This window comes from Podarcis filfolensis, assembly GCF_964270895.1.
Source record: "Podarcis filfolensis genome assembly, chromosome: 5".
Taxonomy (NCBI): domain Eukaryota; kingdom Metazoa; phylum Chordata; class Lepidosauria; order Squamata; family Lacertidae; genus Podarcis; species Podarcis filfolensis.
Genome location: NC_139608.1, coordinates 78,230,006 through 78,251,315, shown reverse-complemented (window position 1 = coordinate 78,251,315; position 21,310 = coordinate 78,230,006).

Below are 21,310 nucleotides of genomic sequence, written 5' to 3'. Positions count from 1 at the left end.
TGCTTTTAACCACTTTAAATGCCCATACCTAAAGTTTTGGTACGCAATTGAACCACTCCCACAAAATACTGACAGTCTGGAGGCTCCCTAAGATACTGAAATTGAAATTTAAATGGTCCACTGATCGCACTTAGTTTCATAGGCACTATCACTTCAATAAGAAAGAAAGAAAGAAAGAAAGAAAGAAAGAAAGAAAGAAAGAAAGAAAGAAGAGGAGAATGCCCTTTCTTCTCTGAATATTGGACAAAACAATGCATTATATCTATTGGTAAAGGGGGTGGGATGAGCAAGAGAACTCATTGCCATCCCTTCAGTAGTTCTGTTTTGTCCTTTGGATTTAATTGTTATACTTGCACACACAAGTTAAATCTTCTGCATGGCATATAAACTTTGCAGTGTGAGGAATTCACTTTAAATTGCTTTTCTAGTGGATCTAATTTTCATTCTCACTGATGAGGAAAATATTTTTTGTTATGAATGAATAGTGATTTATTTTAGTAGCTTCACATTTAAAATATAAGAACAGTCATATCAAACCATTCCCCCCTCTCTCACATACTGTCCATGGAAATATTGTCCAAATGCTTAAGCTTTCCACAGCTGCTTAGTGCATTCTGACAATATGCCAGGAATTGTTTTTTCAGAACAAAAGTACTTGTTCACATGAGTAACATTTAGGGATGGGTGAGAAACCAAAAGATAGCCATCCTTTGAAATTCACACTTCTCTGAATTTTGCAGTGCATTACTTCAGCCATGCAAAATGTACAGGAATGCATATACTAGGTTAAGTGTGCAAAAGAAAAGGTATATATTGGTGAAAATAGCACACAAAATGTATTCTATTAGGGTAAGCCACTTTGCAGAAATGAATATATTAGGCAAAATTGCATGTACAAATGTGTTTATTAGGAGAAAATTGCACTAAAATGCTGTTGAATTGTCACGAGGATTTGCAAACTGATGTGGAAACATGGAGAACTGAACTTCAGATTGGAAAAAAAAGAAAACAAGAGAAACCAAAACCAACAGATTCACCCATCCCTAGTGACATTGCAGTGCCACAGATTCCCCTATATGAGTGCTCAGCCAGAGGATGAGGGAGAGAATTAGGGATTCACCAATACCTGAGGAAGTGGCTCCTCTCATTCAGGGGCCAATCAAAATCATGGAGGGGTGACTGGTGGTGCCCCAAACAGGAGCTGATGAGGGGTGGAGTCAAATGAGGATGGATTTCAGCCCTTTGCTTTCAAAAGCTCCCTTTCTTGCACAGAGACAGGGAGCGTATAAACAAGGAGAGCTGCAAAATAAACTCTGCCCACTGCACCCAGAACAGCTGAGGGTTGGACACTACCACAAGACAGCAGCAGTCTACCTGCCATCTCACACATCTCATATCAAGCTAGGTGCCACTTTTGTTGGTTCCCAGTGATTGGAGGTATCACACATGTAGATTCTTTCCTCCCCGATTGCAACTAAGAGTTGCAGTATAACTAATACTCAGGCTAGATAAAAGTTCTGCTCTAAGCAAATTTAAATGATAGGACTGTGTTCAAGCCCCCTGATTTGAGTTTGAGATGTAATTAATGTGCATAATGCCTTGTGGATAATGGAAAGGATAACTGAACCCAAACACTTTCATTAGTACTTTTCTTTTCTGCACTCAGGGAAGCCACTCACAAAGAAGCAAACAAAGGTGAGTGGTATGATTAAATCCTGTCCAGTTCTACTTTGGAGGATGAAGAGGCCTGGCAAGAAGGAGAAGTCAGGTGAGAAAGGCAGATCTGTCCACCCCTACTTCTTCTCACGAAGACACAGACACCCAGGAGGTCCCTCCATTATTATTTTTTTGCTTCTCCTTTTCCCCATCTACTTCTACAGCCCCTGTGCTGTGCAATCCAACTTGTGGCAATATGAAGCTATCTCAACCCAACCAACACCTGGATTCCTCTGAATCTACTTGATTCAGTTGGGGCTGGTGCACAGCCCTAGTAGTTGTCCCCCCCCCCTTCTGTACCTGTGTTACTTGCCCATGGTTTGCTTGTTTCTTTGCTAACTTTTCTCTTGCTTTGTCATGTGATGTGGTCGATTCAAATAGATAAATATCTCAAAAATAACACTGCAATAGTTCCTTAACCTTTAAAAACACTCAGAAATTGGGTGGTAAAATGGCTTTATATCAAAATGATTTTTTAAATAGACTGTATATAGGTTTGTTTGCTGGTTTTGTTCATTTGCGGAGGGAAGTATTCTGTCTGAACAGTGTTTTGAAGTAGTACAGTATCTGTTATGGTGTTGGGAATCTATAATTTCCACTAAAAAGCCCAGATGTGCATTAGGAAGACTTTTATGCACTTACTTTACATGATTTATTCCAGATACACATTTGATGGGTTTCCCCCCTGTATTTAGGAACTTGATTGCTTTTAATTTCATTTTTGTCGTTAATTGTAGCTAAGTGGGTGGCAGAAGTGTTGGGACTCAACAAACACTAGGTGAAATCAGTAAGTGGAGAGTCAGGTGATGGGACTCCTATGCAGAAAGGAACATGATGATCATCTGAATTATTTGAGGCCCCAACCAGCCATTGTCCCGTTTCACTAACCTTGAAGATTAGAAATTACACTTCAGAATGTTATATTATATAGTCAGTAGGGATTTCCTTTCATTTTGTTTCACTTCACTTTTAATTTGTAAACTACTTTTCTATGCGGGTGGCACTGTGGGTTAAACAACAGAGCCTAGGACTTGCCGATCAGAAGGTTGGCGGTTCGAATCCCCGCGACGGGGTGAGCTCCTGTTGCTCAGTCCCTGCTCCTGCCAACCTAGCAGTTTGAAAGCACGTCAAAGTGCAAGTAGGTAAATAGGTACCACTCCGGCGGGGAGGTAAACGGCATTTCCGTGCACTGCTCTGGTTCGCCAGAAGCAGCTTAGTCATGCTGGCCACATGACCCGGAAGCTGTATGCCTGGCTCCCTTGGCTAATAAAGCGAGATGAGCGCCGCAACCCCAGAATCGGTCACGACTGGACCTAATGGTCAGGGGTCCCTTTACCTTTACCTTACTTTTCTATATCACTATATGGTTTACTGCAACAAAATATACAACAAAGAATATCCACTTTAGAATAATCTTATCCACTACAAAAAGTCATGATAAAACATAGCTTTAAAGTGAAACAACATATCAAATAAAGTAATATTCAATAGAATATAATAGTACACAATAAAATTAACTCTCAAAACACCAGCAGATAATAATTAAACAGAAATTCACTCTTTACAATTGCATACATAATTACTAAACTATGATCAGTAAAAATAACTGCAAGTCAAAATGCATAAAATACCACAATACATACAAAACCACATAAAAGGATCGGATTGAGAAACAAAAACACACAACTTAGTTAATTATTTTTTAATAATTTGTTCTTTATTTCTGGCTGGATACTAGTACACTTGTTTGTGGGTTCAACATTGCAGCGACAGTATTCTGTTAGCTTACACAGCATTGAGGGCTATTAGCCTTGATGGCAAAATAGAATCTCCATGTTCAGAAGCAGTCTATCTCTGAAAACCAGCTGCTGGAGACTAACGCAGGAACATAGGAAGCTGCCTTTTACTGAGTCACACCATTAGTTCATCAGCTCAGTACTGTCTGCACTGACTGACAGCAGCTGTCCAGCATTTCAGACCAGGGTCTCTCCCAATCCTAGCTGGAGATGCTAGTGATTCGACCTTGAACCTTCTGCATGCAAAGCAGATGTGTAACCATTGAATTATGGGCCCTTCTCCATAACAATGAGGAAGGGTAATTCCTTTCATATCTTACTTGTGGCCTTCCTGGAAGTATCTGTCTAAGAAGTGCTGGAAATGGACCATTAGTATGATCCAGCAAGATGTTTCTTGTATTCTTTTCCTGATGGATGTGTCCTGGTTAAAAAACTTACATTCGAAAGGCCAGAGGCTTTTTCAGCATGGGGGACAGAATCAACAGCCATCCTTTCTGACCTACCTTGGTCTTCAGGCAGAGTTGAAAGAAACTTATCCTTTGTGTTCTTATGTGAGGGAAATCCAAGGACAGATGTATACAGTTCCAGAACAAGTGTCCAGTAGAGGACACTTACAAATTTCAAACCACCCCTTCCATTGCTAAGTAGAACCAGTGGAATAAATTGATTCAATTCCCTTGGCTTTGAGTAGAGCTAGTATTGCGCATCACTCTATAGCTGCAGAACCTGGAGGCGGGAAGTGAGAAGCAGCCGCCTGAAATAACCTGAAATTTCAAACAAAAATAGCTCAACAAGTACCTCAAATTTTGAATTGTTGAACAATACGCTAGTAGAAGGCAGACTGAAATGTAAGCACTCAGCTGTCTCACACACGGTTTCCCTTTCTAAGCTTGTAATGTAATTAGTGTGTGTAACACCTTGTGGATAATGGAAACGATAATTGAACTCCCAACTCTTTAATTAGTACCTTTCTCTTCTCCACTGCCACCCAAAGAACTACAACTCTATCCCGGGTCCTTTCATGCCTGCTGGGCTCTATACCATAGGTGCCAACTCCCTGGGGCCCTGGGTGCCCGAGCACCCACAAAATCCCCCATTAAGGGGCTGGGCGCCCACAAATTTCAGTGCCAGGGCCAGGCATGTTGCATGGCACCCACGGTCACGGGGCCAAGTTGGCACTACTGTGCTGTTGTTGTTGTTTAGTCGTGTCCGACTCTTTGTGACCCCATGGACCAGAGCACGCCAGGCACCTCTGTCCTCCACTGCCTCCCACAGTTTGGTCAAACTCATGCTGGTAGCTTCGCGAACACTATCCAACCATCTCGTCCTCTGTCGTCCCCTTCTCCTTGTGCCCTCCATCTTTCCCAACATTAGGGTCTTTTCCAGGGAGTCTTCTCTTCTCATGAGGTGGCCAAAGTATTGGAGCCTCAGCTTCACGATGTGTCCTTCCAGTGAGCACTCAGGGCTGATTTCCTTAAGAATGGATGGGTTTGATCTTCTTGCAGTCCATGGGACTCTCAAGAGTCTCCTCCAGCACCATAATTCAAAAGCATCAATTCTTTGGTGACCAGCCTTCTTTATGGTCCAGCTCTCACTTCCATATATCATTACTGGGAAAACCATAGCTTTTACTATACGGACCTTTGTTGGCAAACTACTGCGCTACACAACTCCAATTGACAGCAATGCAAGACCCTTCTCATTCCAAGTGTGTCAGCATTCCATGTTGTCTCCATGGGACTCTTCATTGTGGAATGGATGTGTGAAGTAAATAGTCCTCTTCCCAGTCCTGTGTTAAGGAAGAGAGCTGCTTGCCATGACAAAAACACAATTCTGACATGTACCACAATGGCTGGAGCCTTTACCACCACCCACCACCCACTCAAGATGGGGTTATTGCACAATCTCGGCACTCAAATGATCGGTGCCCTTCTGAAATGCCCACATAGCACACAAACACTGTCTGTGTGAAAGAAGGGGTAAAGGGGCCAGTGCAATGATCTCCTCTCCATCTCACGGATGGGATGTCATCAGTGCTAGACCTAGTCAGAGGAGACCCATGGAAGTTAACTGGCATTACTTAGTTTCATTAATTTCAGTATTGCCATAGTTGGATTAAAACCCCTTGTCAGCATGATGGAGGTGTTCCTCACAGCCCAACTTTGCAGGGGCACAAACTACATCCTCCCCCTTTGAACAGAATGAATTGTAGCTTTCACAGAACTTTATTGGGGAGGCAAATTCTGAAGGTAATTAATACAATGGTACCTCGGGTTACAAACGCTTCGGGTTACAAACGCTTCAGGTTACAGAATCCACTAATCTGGAAGTCGTACCTCGGGTTAAGAACTTTACCTCAGGATGAGAACAGAAATTGCGTGGCGGCGGCAGCGGGAGGCCCCATTAGCTAAAGTGGTACCTCACATTAAGAACGGTTTCAGGTTAAGAACGGACCTCTGGAATGAATTAAGTTCTTAACCAGAGGTACCACTGTAATCTCTTGGAAAGCAAATATCACAGACAGTTAGTGCTATGTGAAAGAGAAAATATTGCCATGGCCATGTAACTGCTTCAGCTGCTGTGTCCAGTCAGACATCTTTGTTATGAACAATTAGCAACCTGCTTCTAGCTGAAATGATAATCCTGTGTCTGGGCTGCAGTGTTGTTTGGGGTATTTTATTTGGAGAGGGGTTGTTGCTGTTGCTTTTTTTGTCTCTTTAATTTTTTAAAGGTTTTTTTTAATAACAATTTCAACATAACAAAATATCACAACATATCAAATTCATTATTTCCCCCCCTTTTCGCCCACCTCCCCATCAAACCTTCCCTCCCCCCTGAGACTTCCCTCAGCTCCTCTCTCTGATTTCTCAATGCATATTGTTCTCTGCATACTATAAAATTGTATAAATCCTTATATTATCTGTTTACTATGTTAACAGTCAATAAATTTGTGTATGTTTATTCAAAACCTGCCAAGGAGTCCAATTCATTCTATGGTATTTTTAAGTAATTTGTAAAAAGTCTCTTTATTTTAGATTCAGTTGTGATTTATGAGTCAATTGTTCAGCTTGGTATTGTATTTTTTAATGTATTATTTCTTGTTTATTTGTTATGTTGAAGCCATGCATCTTTTATATTGTAAGCCGCCTTGAGCATGGTTTGAACTGTGGGAAAGCAGCATACAAATTAAATTATGCATGCGGGCACAGCTTTTCAGGCATAAGTCCAAACACACTGAATTCAATGATATTTTCAAATAAATTAGCCTAGGATTGCAACCACATTGGTCCTATATGTTAATTTATTTTAAGCTTCACAGATCACTTTGCTTGGGAAAGGGAAATAATAATAATTTCAAAATACGCTGTTGCCTTCTTTTTTAATGTAACTTAACTGAAACCCCTTGCTATAATTCATATAAAAAGTGTTTCTACTGTAATTTTGCTAGACCAGTGGTTGCAGACTACCGTACATTGCAGGAGAGATGCAGCTCAGTGGGAAAGAATCAGCTTTGCATGGAAAAGTTGTAGGTTTAATCCCCAGGATCTTCAGATAGGGCTGGAAACGTCCTTTGTCTGAAACTCTGGAGAGCCACCACCAGTCTATATATTAGACAAAACTGAGTTAAATTGACCAATGGTCTGACTCTGTTGCAGACAGCTCCCTATGCCCCACATAGGTTGTGAACATAAAATGTGAGAAGAATCAACAAATGGAAGAGGCAGGAGGACTGCACCCATTGGAATCCACTTCCCTGATCTTCATTCTGCACAGAACCTTTGTTTATCCCCCAACCATCCTCATAAGGTTATAAAATAAATCTAAATGGATAGCTGCTGCATTATGTGTCCATAGTACAATTAACAAAGTTCCTCTTTGTCTTGTACAACATAGTGCTGGGTTTTTTTTTTTGGGGGGGGGGGAAATCTCTCTAAATGAATTATGCTCTTTCCAAAGTATTTTTTTAAAGGCATGCATCAAAAATCTAGGATAATGAAATAATAGACAGCATTAAGATAATGCCAAGGCAATGAGAAGAATTAGGGGATGTTTATTATATGCCCCAAGCAGTTACTTTTCATTATTTGACTAGGGCTTATCAGAGTTACCCAAAATAAACAGGGTGCTCTGATTTTTGTTCACAATTAATCCTTCTTAAATAATAACAAGAAGAGATAATCCACTTGGCAGAAATGCACAGTTCTCATTTGTTTGCTTGAAGCCAATGGAATTCAACATGTTCTTTATCATTTGTCTTTGTCCTTTAGTGGGGACTACAGGAAAGGAACCTGGGCTGGTGGGAGCTCTTTCAAAGCTCAGGAGTAGCAAGTGAAATGGAAACACATCTGCCTAGGAGGAGGTGAAAAGAAAAAAAACACCCCTATGAAGGGCAAGGGCAATAGCTTGGGTTAAGAACCATAGTCTAGAGCATCACTTTTGCATGCAGAAGGTCCCAGATTTTCTGCCAAAGGGTGTCTTTCTGATATTGTTTTTAAGTTTATCTGCTGTTGTTTTGCGTGTTGTTTCCAATGCTTTTTAAAAAGGGGTTTTTATTGCATTTTGTACATTGCCTTGAGATTTGTGTGTGGAAGGCAATAAATAAATAGGTGGCCTAGTTATATCTCAGGCGCACTGGTGCTTCAACAGAGAAATGCGTGAGCTTGGGACCTAGTCTCTTGAGCTAAAAGGTGTTGTGCGTGTGTTGAGATCCAGGAGGGAACAGTATTATGTAACATCCATCCCTGTGATTGACAAGCAGTATGGAATCTCTTGAATGCCCAGGCAGGCCTGCTGTAGATTTTCAGGCCACATTTCATATATGGCTGCCTGCTGTTCTGTATGGATTTCTGCTATAGGGGCTAAATGATGTGGAGGTCAAAGAAGAACCCCAATGAGACTACCAACTATAATCTGCCTATAATAAAATGTGATGAGTCTGATTTTGATCTGGAACTTAATTATCGAATTCTTGAATTTCCAATTTCACCAATAGAGAGTATTCTTCAAATACTAGACCCAGGGGTTTCATCAGGGGGACAGGGGGTTGAGTCCCCCCAATAAAATTTCAAGGAGGGAGCTGGGGCCCCTCAATATTCCACAGCTGTGATGGGACCCTCCCATGGTGGCAATAGGCCCCACCAGGCCTACCCACAGCCATGATGGGCCCCATTGGGCCTACCCGCAACAGCAGTGGGTCCCATTGGGTCTGCCCATGGCTGCAAGTGCCCCATCGGGCTTCCTCCTGCCATGTGACATCACACACTTGCTGTGCTCATGAAAGTTGGGTGGAACCCGGCATATGTGACCAGACCTTAGCATATTTAGCATTCCACCCTCCTTGGCCCAAACACATACCCTCAATCTGCATCAGTACCAGGTTGGGGCTGGAACAGTTTAGAGCTCCTGTCACATGGGATGAAAGGGGAAAGGTCTCTTCCTTGGTTCTGATGCAGCTTTGGTTTCAGCTCAAGACATTATGGTACCCAAGGTAGAAAATTCATATGGCACCTTCCCTTTGACAATTTATGCAATAATTAATGAATTAAAGAACAGCTGCCCCATGTCGTTTTGTGGAAGGGTCAGTTTGGTACCAGGACTAATTGCTAGGTTTGTAGGATGTCTGTCCCTTGCTAGATTAAAGAAGTCTTCAAATTGTATAGAATCTCTAATCTAAAAACAAGGATTATGAAAACTGGCAATGAAAAAATTTAGTGCATCTGCAGTGGGCCAGATTTTGCTTCCTGGAGGAAAACTGGCAGGTAGGTATATTCTGATAATACACCAGACATGTTTTGATATCTCCATCTCTTCTGGGCTGCTTGAAGCCCATAACATTTCTGCCTCACTGACAGATTTCAGCAGCAGAAGTGTAGAAAATGCTTTGAAATTATACATTTACAAAGTCAATCCTTAGGGACAAAATATTGTCTTCTTGGCAAAACTATCCAAGCTCAAGAATATAAATAGTTTACAAAAGTAACTTTTCACTTTTTAATTTTTTCTAAATTCATATTGCATGAATCATTGGAGAGAGATACCTAACTCTGTGTATGTATGATTTTCATCTGATACATTTGCAGTCCTATCATAATTCTTGCAAATACAGTCATACCTCGGGTTACAGATGCTTCAGGTTGCGTTTTTTCAGGTTACGGACCACCGAAACCTGGAAGTACCGGAATGGATTACTTCTGGGTTTCGGCGGTCGTGCATGCTCAGAAGCACTAAATTGCGCTTTGTGCATGTGCAGAAGCGCCGAATCGCAACCCGTGTGTGTGCAGATGCTGGTTGCGAATGCTGCAGGTTGCGAACGTGCATCCCACACGGATCACGTTCGCAACCCGAGTGTCTGCTGTAAAAGAAAGATACAGTGGTACCTCGGGTTACAAATGCCTCAGGTTACAGATGCTTCAGGTTACAGACTCCGCTAACCCAAAAGTAGTACCTTGGGTTAAAAACTTTGCTTCAGGATGAGAACATAAATCGCGCGATGGCAGCGGGAGGTCCCCTTAGCTAAAGTCCTCAGGCTAAGAACAGTTTCAGGTTAAGTACAGACCTCCAGAACGAATTAAGCTCTTAACCCGAGGTACCACTGTAATACAGGGAGCAAAATGTGGAAGTCTTGATGGTTCAAATCAGAATTTTTACTCTAAAATCATTTCACTGCATCATAGCACACAGAGACCCCAAAAGCAGAACACACCATCTGCAACTTGTGTCCAAATATGGATTTCCCTTTCCCTCCTCCTCTTGTAAGTAAAAATATACTTTTAATTACACTCTATTTCTATCACTGCAATGAGCAGTGAAGCAGCATTGGCGAGGAGAATGGAGACCTTTGCAGCTCAGCTGGTGAAACATGGAACTTGCTTTAAATGCTTAGATGAAGGTTTCAGAAATATATATAGAAGTACCTAATTATCAGCAGGTCCGTATTTACTATTTTACGGAGATTATAAGAATGCACATTTTTTTCCTTGGTACTTTTTAAAAAAAATAAATAAATCAGAGAATGTTGAAATGCCATATTAAACACAGAAGACCATAAGAAAAGGCTGCTGGATCAGGCCAGTGACCCATCTAGTCCAGAATCCTGTTCTCACAGTGGCCAACCAAATGCCTTTGAGAAGCACACCAGCAAAACCTGTGTCAGGGAGATACGTTTCTCTCTTTGCTGTAATCACCACTTCATACCCGTTGACGTTTTTATGGTCTTTATTTACAAGTATTTACAAAAGGGACGCAGGTGGCGCTGTGGGTTAAACCACAGAGCCTAGGACTTGCCGATCAGGAGGTCGGCGGTTCAAATCCTTGCAATGGGTTGAGCTCCCGTTGCTCGGTCCCTGCTCCTGCCAACCTAGCACTTCAATAGCACAAAGTGCAAGTAGATAAATAGGTACCGCTCTGGCGGGAAGGTAAACAGCGTTTCCGTGCACTGCTCTGGTTCGCCAGAAGCGGCTTAGTCATGCTGGCCTCATGACCCGGAAGCTGTCTGCAGACAAATGCCGGCTCCCTCGGCCAATAAAGCGAGATGAGTGCCGCAACCCCAGAGTCGGTCACGACTGGACCTAATGGTCAGGGGTCCCTTTACCTTTACAAAAGGCATCACAAGCTAATCACCATTAGTCTGAGTCCTTTGATTCAGATACCCCCAATGACCTCCGCCCCCTTTTCCAGCACCTAGCAGGAACTTTACGACCCTTATTTGGTCCTGCCTCTTCACCTCTCGTCTGGCACGAGCTGAATCCTCCCTCCGATTCAGAGCTTAACCCTTGCGGTGCCTGGGAGGCTGCCGGCTTGCTTGCCACTTCTTCCTGGTTCCCTGCATTTACAGACTCTGACCTTACTCTGCTGGGCCCTGCTACCCCCTCCTCTCCAGACACAAATTCCTCTGCTGCTTCTGGTCCTTGCCAAACGCTCTCTTCCATGTCAGGGGATTCCAGCAACTGTATTTTTAAGAATATGCCCCCCTTACTTTGTAGTCTCTTGAGATTGGATTGGTTCCATTTTAATATGGATGGAATGCTGAGAGTTGGGCGGGGGGGGGGGTTAGTTGAGAAGTGTTATTCACAAACTTGACATGTTGTGATCTACGATGTTTTCACCAGCCTTATTTAAGGGATTTAAGATGATTTAAAGGGAGTTTTATTATGTTATTTTCGGTTTCCTACATTACAATTTTCCGTCTCGAAAGTGGATTTATTAATGTCTCTTCCCTACTGTTTTTAGTGTACTATAATATAAGGCAACAGGAGCCTTAAATAATAATAATAAAAAAGTTAAATGTTCATGTTCTTCGTGTGCAGCATAATCTATGGCTGGGTTTTTATGGCTTTTTAAATTTTATTTGTTCGTGCATAATGAAGCAACACAATGTAAATTTAATTTATCCTGTTTGGATTTTCTCCCCTTGTTCTATTCTGGTGTGAATATGCATTATGTATACGGATTTCATTCTGCCTCTGGTTATTGTCTTTTTGGTATGTGATAATAATAAAAGGATTAGTTATTTTCTTCTGTATTGGATTTCCCCCCTTTCCTTTATATTGTAGTCTAGAGAGCAATTCCTAGCCTGTTGGTGTTTACCCTGTGATTAGCATATGAATATTGCAAATAACTTGGGCTTTATTGAGAGATAAGTGCTGCTTAGTATGTTTACACATTTAACTCACAGAAAATGGTCTTTTCTTACCTAGACATCCCAGAATACAAACAGTTAGGACTATGCAAAGGCGTTTCCCCCTTTGGTCACTGGCCTGAGTACTAAAGACTGCTTCTGCCCCCTCTCTCCCAATATTTTATATTGGGAACTATGCATAATAAATAGAGAATGTACCCAATACAGTTGAAATATGCACATTCCCCACAGTCTGTTGGTGATTATGAACAATGGCCAGAGAATGTACAAAATTCATATGGGAGATTATGCATATTGACTGGGAAATGTGAAAGGATTGTGAGCACATTCTCCATGCGGTCTGCTGAATATGTACAATGGCCAGTTGTTATGTACTTTAACTACTCAACCTAAATTTCTATATATGTATATATTTTCTGATATAGAATTGTTTTTAACTGCTTTGACATATGTTGTTGTTGTTTAGTCATTTAGTCATGTCCAACTCTTCATGACCCCATGGATCAGAGCACGCCAGGCATTTCTGTCTTCCACTGCCTCCCGCAGTTTGGTCAAACTCATGCTGGTAGCTTCGAGAACACTATCCAACCATCTCGTCCTCTGTCGTCCCCTTCTCCTTGTGCCCTCCATCTTACCCAACATCAGGGACTTTTCCAGGGAGTCTTCTCTTCTCATGAGGTGGCCAAAGTATTGGAGCCTCAGCTTCAGGATCTGTCCTTCCAGTGAGCACTCAGGGCTGAGGGCCTTAAGAATGGATAGGTTTGATCTTCTTGCAGTCCATAGGACTCTCAAGAGTCTCCTCCAGCACCATAATTCCAAAGCGTCAATTCTTCGGCGATCAGCCTTCTTTATGATCCAGCTTTCACTTCCATACATCACTACTGGGAAAACCATAGCTTTTACTATACGGACCTTTGTTGGCAAGGTGATGTCTCTACTTTTTAAGATGCTGCCTAGGTTTGTCATTGCTTTTCTCCCAAGAAGCAGGCGTCTTTTAATTTCGTGACTGCTGTCACCATCTGCAGTGATCATGGAGCCCAAGAAAGTAAAATCTCTCACTGCCTCCATTTCTTCCCCTTCTATTTGCCAGGATGTGATGGGACCAGTGGCCATGAGCTTTAACATATAGAATTGTTTTTATTGTTGTTGTTTTTATAATTTCTAGATACTTTAGGAGAAGTGATTCAGAAAGGGAATCAAATAAATAAATAAAATTATGCCACATGTCAGCCAGCAACTTAATTATTACATTCATATCCCTCCTTTCTTTCTTGGGATAGCATATGTTGTAGTCTCCCAAAAAGTCTGCCGTCTTGGCGTCAACCAGACCCAGCACTGCCTAGCTTCAGAAAAGTTGTTGCATCGTGTTTGTGGGACCCACGCTAGCACTGTCTCACAAGTGTGTGTCAGATATTTCTGAAACAGTACAGTAGAATATGGCTTTCCAAAGAATCACACGTGTCAGTTTGCAAAGTGAATGTCCAGGAAAGGGTTTGAAGCAAATCAGCAGCAAAGGCAGTCAAAGAGATTCAAGAGGCTTGAGAGGCTTGCGCAAGAGACTGTCATAAGTGATAACGACTAGGAAAAAGAAAGTAACATGTGTACAAGTTGGCTTGGGAGGAGTATGTCTATCTGGCACACTGAGAAGAAAATATCAACAGGGAAAAACAGCAAGGGGTAACACAAACAAACCCAAATAGTTAATAATAAAATGTAAATATGACATTTTCAGAGTAAGATGTTAGTTATGTAGTCTACTGGGAGGGCCCAAGGATTCTAACAGGCTGTTTATTGACAAAAGGTGTGTCTTGTTAAAAATTAGATGAATTATTTTCTCATGACTTCCCAGAGGAAAAGAGGCAACTCAGCTAGGAAACAAATTTCCCGGGGGGTAAAAGAAGACATTCAGGAGGAAATCAAGCGCATAGTAGAACAGATTCTTAAGAAATTGAAACGTCTGAGGGCTGGCAAAATGCCCAAGGCTTATCGCAGTGAGAAGTGGTGTGACTGACCAGAGAAGAGGTTGCCTCTACCCAGAAAGACAATGTTAGGAGATTCATGAAATCAAGGTGAAAGTATTGGCCTAAATTCTCTCAGGCAACTCTAACAGCTCAGTCTCTTTGAAAGGAATGAACGGGCACAAATGTGAGAAACATAGCAACATTCAGGCATTGCTAGAAAAGCACTTCAGTCAGCAGTGGCTGCCCATAAAAAGGCATCATAGCCCACTTCGCAAGATCAGTGTAGGCCCAAATTAAACACAATGTTTAAAAATTGCATTTTTATTTAGCACACATGCTTGTTTAATTTGCACTTTTTAAGTATTCAAAGACTGCACTTGAAAATGGGGGGAAGTTAAATGAAAATAGCAGTGACCACTATAATTTGGACCACAGACGCACTCAGCATTCAAGGGGTTGTGGTGAAACTGCCTCATTGTGGGAAGTCCTGTCCCTAGCCATAACTCATGCGGTTGATGGGTTGATAGTTTGCATGACTATGGACTTGGGCTACGTATTTGGGGCCTTACTTTTTGCTCAAAAAGCTTTTGTACAGAGTTCCAGCATGAAGTTTTGTTGGGTTACAATTCATTAACAGACTTGATTCTGTGGGTGTGGTTTCAATATTACTTGGGGATGGCTTTCTAATTCTAGAAAAACAACTGCCCCTTGTTAGGTGATAATAACATTTTTCTTGCTAATTGGAAAGGGGCAGTCTGATTTTATCTTGATTAAGTAGGCCCATGATAATGTAGCATCTTAGACCCACTGAAATTAATAGACGCAATGTAGTCACGTTTATTAATTTCAGTGGGTCTACGTATTCCCACCCCCTTTTTTGTAAATCCATCCATCCATAGTGTACTACAGCGCTCTCTGGGCAATTTACATAAACAATAAAATACGGTTCTCAATAGAGCCTATGAAAGGTTATGCAAAATAAATATGTTACTAGCCAAGTCAATAAGTAAACCCCATTGAAATCAATAGGGAAGGGATTACTTGCAGGCAAATGGGGTTAGAATCGCATGCTAAATTGGATTCCTAACCCTGCTGAATTCAATAGGACATGGGGAGCAGTGGGTAAGTTTCTGGGGGTAAGCCCACTCCAACCAATTCCACATGCCGCAACACATGGGTGGTGGTGTTTATAATTATGATTAGCATAGCCACAATGAATACAAGTGCAACCTTAATATGACTGTTTCCCAAGTGAGTACACATAGGGTTAAGCCACGTTACAAATTGTGGTTTGCATTGGGAATGGTTAAGCCAGTTGCAGCCATAGAGAACAGAAGCTTCCAAGCCTATAGGATTCCCTTTAAAACATGAGAATTGGTAAAGGGCATACATATGATGACTAGCACCATAATCCTAACCACATCTGTTCAGAGGTGTGATCTATTGAATTCAGCGGGGAAGGGATTACTCTCAGGTAAATGGGTTTAGGATCACAACCTGAGTTTTTAAGGTGCCAGAGGATTGTTTATAATTGCTTTTCTCATCCACCTGCTGTTTGATTTGGACAAAGAAATGCAGCATAAGACAGAACAAAACCGACTTCCATAGCATTGGATGCAGCAAGAACAGCAACCAGCAAAATAATAGATAATTGTCAAGAGACCTACCATTTAATTAAGAGAGGCGCATGAATTCCCTTACTAGGAGATCATGTGAAACAAATGTTATTGAATTCTCTTTAACACTTTAAGTCACTGGGCACAAATAACACCATGTAAGGGCTTCCTATATGGCAGCTATAGTTAGTCTAATTATGATACATGGTAATTACCTTATCATTGTATGCAAGCGCTCAGTTGTTTGCATTCTCTAAATTACAGAGCAGATTAAAAGGGAATTATTTTGATCTCATGTGCAAAAGCTGGAGAAATAGTTCTAATTACTACGGGCCAGTTCAACTTCTAGTGCAATAAGGTGGGGGATGTGGGGTGAAGACGTGTGCCCCAATTGTGCCGGTGAGGGGACAAGTTGCATTTCTCATAGAAGTGGCAAACTGCAAGTTCTGGGACAGCATGAATTGCAGAGTGAATAGCGGTACTAAGGCCTTCATACAGAGCTAACGACAGAAAATATTCTGCGCAGGCTGGATTCAAGCTCTGTTAATTTTGCACGGGGTGAGGGGGAAAGGTCGTACAACTGCAGCAGGCACATGCTACAATCCACTTATACTGACCTTTTAGCACAATGCAGAAGCCAAACATGACTGGGGTTCAGAAAATCCATACCCACCATGGAGCCAGATGTTGACACACACTGGGTACTTTCTGGTAATGGTCACATGAGTGAGCCAAACCTGAGAGATGCTGGGAGGAGGGGTGTTGTGTCAAGGGGCTTATATGATGGCCAAAAAGGAGATCACCATGTTTTTCTGTGTATAAGATGCCCCCATATATAAGACGTCCCCTATTTGGGGGGACTCCAAATTAAGAAAACACCCCTTAGCACTACCTGTGTATAAGACGAGCCCCAATTTTAAACCTTTTTTTTTTTTTTTGGTAAAAAACCCCTAGTCTTATACATGGAAAAATATGGTATTGCTGATTTTGTTGTCTTGAGTTGAAATCAACTTGTGCCCAAGTGCCCACATTAGAAATGATTGACAATGATCATATGAGAAATGGTCCTTTTATTTTTTAAGTTTAAGAACACACTATATAATATCTACATGCAATTTTCTAACAACTTCAATAGAAGTCCAGATATTATACTATAGTCCTCAAAGGTAGTCTGGTCCAGTATCCCATTCCAATTTTCACACTGTAATGATGACAATGATCACTATATCCAATACATATATAGTTTTGAGACGTGGCAAGTTTCCTCTGTCCTCTCGTAAGTTATAAATGAATAATTCAGGGCATGGTAGCAAGAGTTACCAGTACCAAGCATTCTTACTGATAATCTCAATTTGGAAAGAGCTCAAAAACTCATGCAAATTCACCATCTGAGTCATTTTGTTTGAAAGACCAAAACTGTCTTCTTCTTTCTTTGGCGATCACTCATAGCCGAGTAAGGTTGTCTTCCATAAACATGGTTTAAAAAGTGAGCCCGTAAGTGACTGTGGAGGCCAATTCTGGATCCACACGTCCATCCACAGTGGGGTCATAGGTTTCCAGGTGGGAGTTGATCATGGTGAGCGTTTGCCAAGCGTGTCTTCCTCTTAGCGCGTTTCTCCCTTTTTTCCCCGAGTTCAAGCATCTTCAAAACTGTATTAATATTCCAGCAGTTCTATACGCACTTACTTTGGAGTAAACTCCACTGAACTCAATGGGAGTTACTTCTTCATAAACATACATGGAACTGCACTGTAATTCAATTTGCGTGTTTGTGTGTGTGTGTGTGTGAGAGAGAGAGAGAGAATGGTTTTGTAATAGCTGGCATGTTGATTTTGATATTTTAGAATTTGTTACTGTGACCCGAGTCACTGCAGTTGTTATCTGTGCAAAATGGCTTGCGATATCTCCATTTAACTGCATGGTTTTAGCTGAGCTAGAAATAATAAGGGCTGACCACTAAAGCAGATGAAGACAACTAGTTGCTATATTTTAATACCTCTTCCATGTATCTGTGCTCCAAATCACTTAGCCAAAGCCCATTCAAAATTAATGAGACTGACCTTATTTTATCCAGTGGGCCAAATCAAATAATGCTTTTCAGCCGGTGAGCAGAGGATTTAATCCTGATTGGTGCTGCTTTGCCAAAGTGTTCTCTCCAGGGAATGTGATGGCAGAGCAGACCCCTGCAGAAAATAAGACTAAAGTCTCTGTTCATCAGCTGGTGAGTGGAGAATTCAATCCTGCTGAGTGCTGCTTTGGAGAATGTGCCAGCAAAGTAGAACCACTAACCCACTATGCCCCAGGAGTCAAGTTTACTAGGTGGGCAGTTCTACCTATCATGATTATGCCAGGTGGCAGAAATTGGAGAGTGGGGTGAGACAGATCTGGCCCCCTGAGAAGGAGAAGGAGAAGGAGAAGGAGAAGGAGAAGGAGAAGAAGAAGAAGAAGAAGAAGAAGAAGAAGAAGAAGAAGAAGAAGATTCCCTACTCCTTGATAAATGCTGTGCAGATGGGCATTGAGTATAGAATGAGGCCTTGCCTTTACTCTTCAGGCATCTCAAGTCCTGTTTGCACAGGAGAATAAACCCAAGCACCTGAAGGCTCTCTAGGTGCAATCTGTACCCACCAAAATTGGAAGGAAGGGATGAGGTATGGGCTTCTGCACAAATAGGACCCTGGCTGCATGGAGGTCAAGTGGGCAGCAGGCACAAATGGGATCCTCCTAAATTGAGGGTCCTGATTGCTCTCGGGACCCTTAAGCCACCCCCATGGGGCATGGCCCAAGCCTTGTCTGTTGGGCCCTGGGATCGTGCTTGGCTGTTTGGGCCAATTGAGGCAAGTGGCGTGATCCCAGGGACCTAGAAATGCGGCAGCGCGATGGGGGTGGCCACTTGCTTCGCGCTGCCAACACCCGCCCAACACCCGCCCTCCCTCCCTATTTTAGGTGCTGCTGCTTTGGCCTTGCTTTGGATTGGGTCGCCTGCTTTGGAGCAGGGGCTGGGTAGGAATTTTTCCATTTGGCAGATTGGCTTGGTTTTCGCCTACCCCCTTAGCAATCGTCAGAACTTTGCAAGGTTTGGTGGTTAGGCATTGGTTTATAGAAATGTGCAGGAGGGGAGGTGTGGCCATCACCTGCCCCTCCAGAAATAGGTTAAAGGAATCTGGGTGTCCTGGATCTCATCCAAAGTCCGCTTGGGGGGCTAGGGCCATGCCAGGACCACAGGAACCCAAGGATGAGCTTCAATCGATCTTCACCAATGTTGCCCCTCGTTTGGTGTTTACCCTTTCAGACTGCCAGCCAGAGAGGCAGGAGTCAGTTATAGTCCCTGACCAATGCCTAGGCCAATACCGCTCAATTTGTTTTGTAATCAGTAAAGTTGTGGCCTAAATTTTGCCCAAAAACGTAAACTAAAATTATGTGTCCGTTTGAAGTTATTTACTGGGAAAGGGCTTGGGAGCCTCAGGGTGCAACCTGAATTCCCAGCACGCATAAACAGTCATTTCATAGAATCATGGTGTTGGAAGGGACCCTGAGGGTCTGCCTGCAATGCAGGGGTCTCAACAAGCAGTCCCCCAATTTGAAACTGGACCCTGCTTAGCTTTGCAAATGTGCTAGCAGTTTTATTGCTGCATTACTTGAGGAACACCAATACAGGGCTATAGATTTTTTTTTTTTTTTTTGTAAACATGGATGCTTCCAGCAGAAACTATGCATTGTTGGTATCAGATGGTGATTTAGCGATCCATTGAGAACTGCTAGCAAATAACACAAAGCATGTGGATGGGCACATTGTTTTATCTGTATAACCAGAATGCATGTTTGGAATCTGAACCAATCTGAGTGGGATTTTTCTAGGGTTGCCATATTTAAAGAAGTAAGGAAGCACTCAAAGTTGTTGCCTATGATCCAAGACACAGCGCCACCATTTGAAAATTCCATCCATCCCTGTAATGGCGGCCCTGGGTTTTCCCTACCTCATAAGTTCCATGTGATAATATCACTTGATTTGATTGCAAGTATCTTTTGGAAATTTTGAATCAGAATTTTGCTAAGGCTCTGTGGAACAAGAAGGAACCATCATCATCTCCTAGGGTTGTCATATTTCAAACAGTGAAAATCCAGACATGGCTTGCCATACGTCTGGATGTTCCTGTACATTTGTCTGATTTCCACCTGGACACTGCTGCCGACTGCAGTATTCCAGATATGTCCAGGAACTTCTGGACATACAGCAATCCTACAGGACCCTGAGGTTCACAACACAACCATGCCTTTTGGAAAAGAGAAACAGAAAGGGGAGGAAGGAGAGAAGTGGAGTGTTGCTTAGAGGGAATGGCTGTCCTGCACCATGAACAGGAAAACACAATCAGCCACTTTGTTAAGTCAATGAACAGTTCTAATAGGACAGGAAACCACAGTTTCAGTTGAATCCTAAATGAACGGAATCAAACTTCTTGATAAATTCTACTTTAACAAAATCATGATGGAGTTCACCTTGTATTGTTTCTTATGGGGTTAGGAAAGGAATTGGAGTCTGTGAATCTACAGATAGTTGTAAGCGCTGGCTAACTAGAAATTTAGGAGGTAAAGCTTTCCCCCAGCATGCTGATGCAGTAACTGGGAAAGATTCATCTGCTGATTTTCTGCTTGCCATGCAGTTGTCAGAGGCACAGAAGACCTGCCAGGGAGAAAAAAAGTTGGCAGCCTTACTGAATATTGATTAAAAGCTCAATTGGGCTAGGGATATTTTCCATTAGGAGAGGAATGGAGTGGGAATCCCTTGTGCATTAGCAACATTACATTATTCTTAAGGTGCAAAAACAAAGACAGCTCAGGATCTGTTCATCGCAGCTCCTGAGCACCTTTTACAAAAAATTAAGATCACCAAGCACAGCCACGGTGACAAGGCCCAATGGTGTAATACACCATGGTAATTGCTGCAATTTGGCAAGGAAAGCCTCCTGCAGGTGGCTTGGTTCTGATGTTGCAGCACAGAATCCAAGCTCATTGAGAAGAATGAAATTACTGTGGTCCATAGATCTGCATCAAGCCTGCTATGACTTTGGCTTAATCCAAGAATGAAAGGAGGGCTGTCTTTGATCAGTCTCGGGTTTCCACATAGCTGCACAAGCTCTGCTTTAGCTCTCTTAAGAATGTGGTGCGGAGGGTGATGGAGCTTGCTTTCTGTTCTTCTAATTAAAAAGGATCATTCTTGAGAAGCTATGAGCCAAATAGTTACTAGTGGTTAAGTTGGCAGATAGCAATCTAGCTTCAATTAGCAGAAGAAGGGTGGCGGAACAGGTGCCGATTAGTACTGCCAATTAAAATGAAGGCTCTGTTCTTCTGTTGGGGAAGAGCCATAGCTAAACGATAAAGCATCCATCTTGTGTGCAGAAAGTCCCAGGTTCAGTTCTCAGCTTCTCCATGTAGGGCTGAAACTCCCTGTCTGAAACCCGGAAGAGCAGCTACCAATCAGTGCAGGCCATACTGAGCTAGATGAACTTTTGATCTGAGACAGCTCCTTGTGTTCCAAAGTGGGAACAACGCAACAGTCTTTTAGACCCAGGACCTACCAACTGAGTT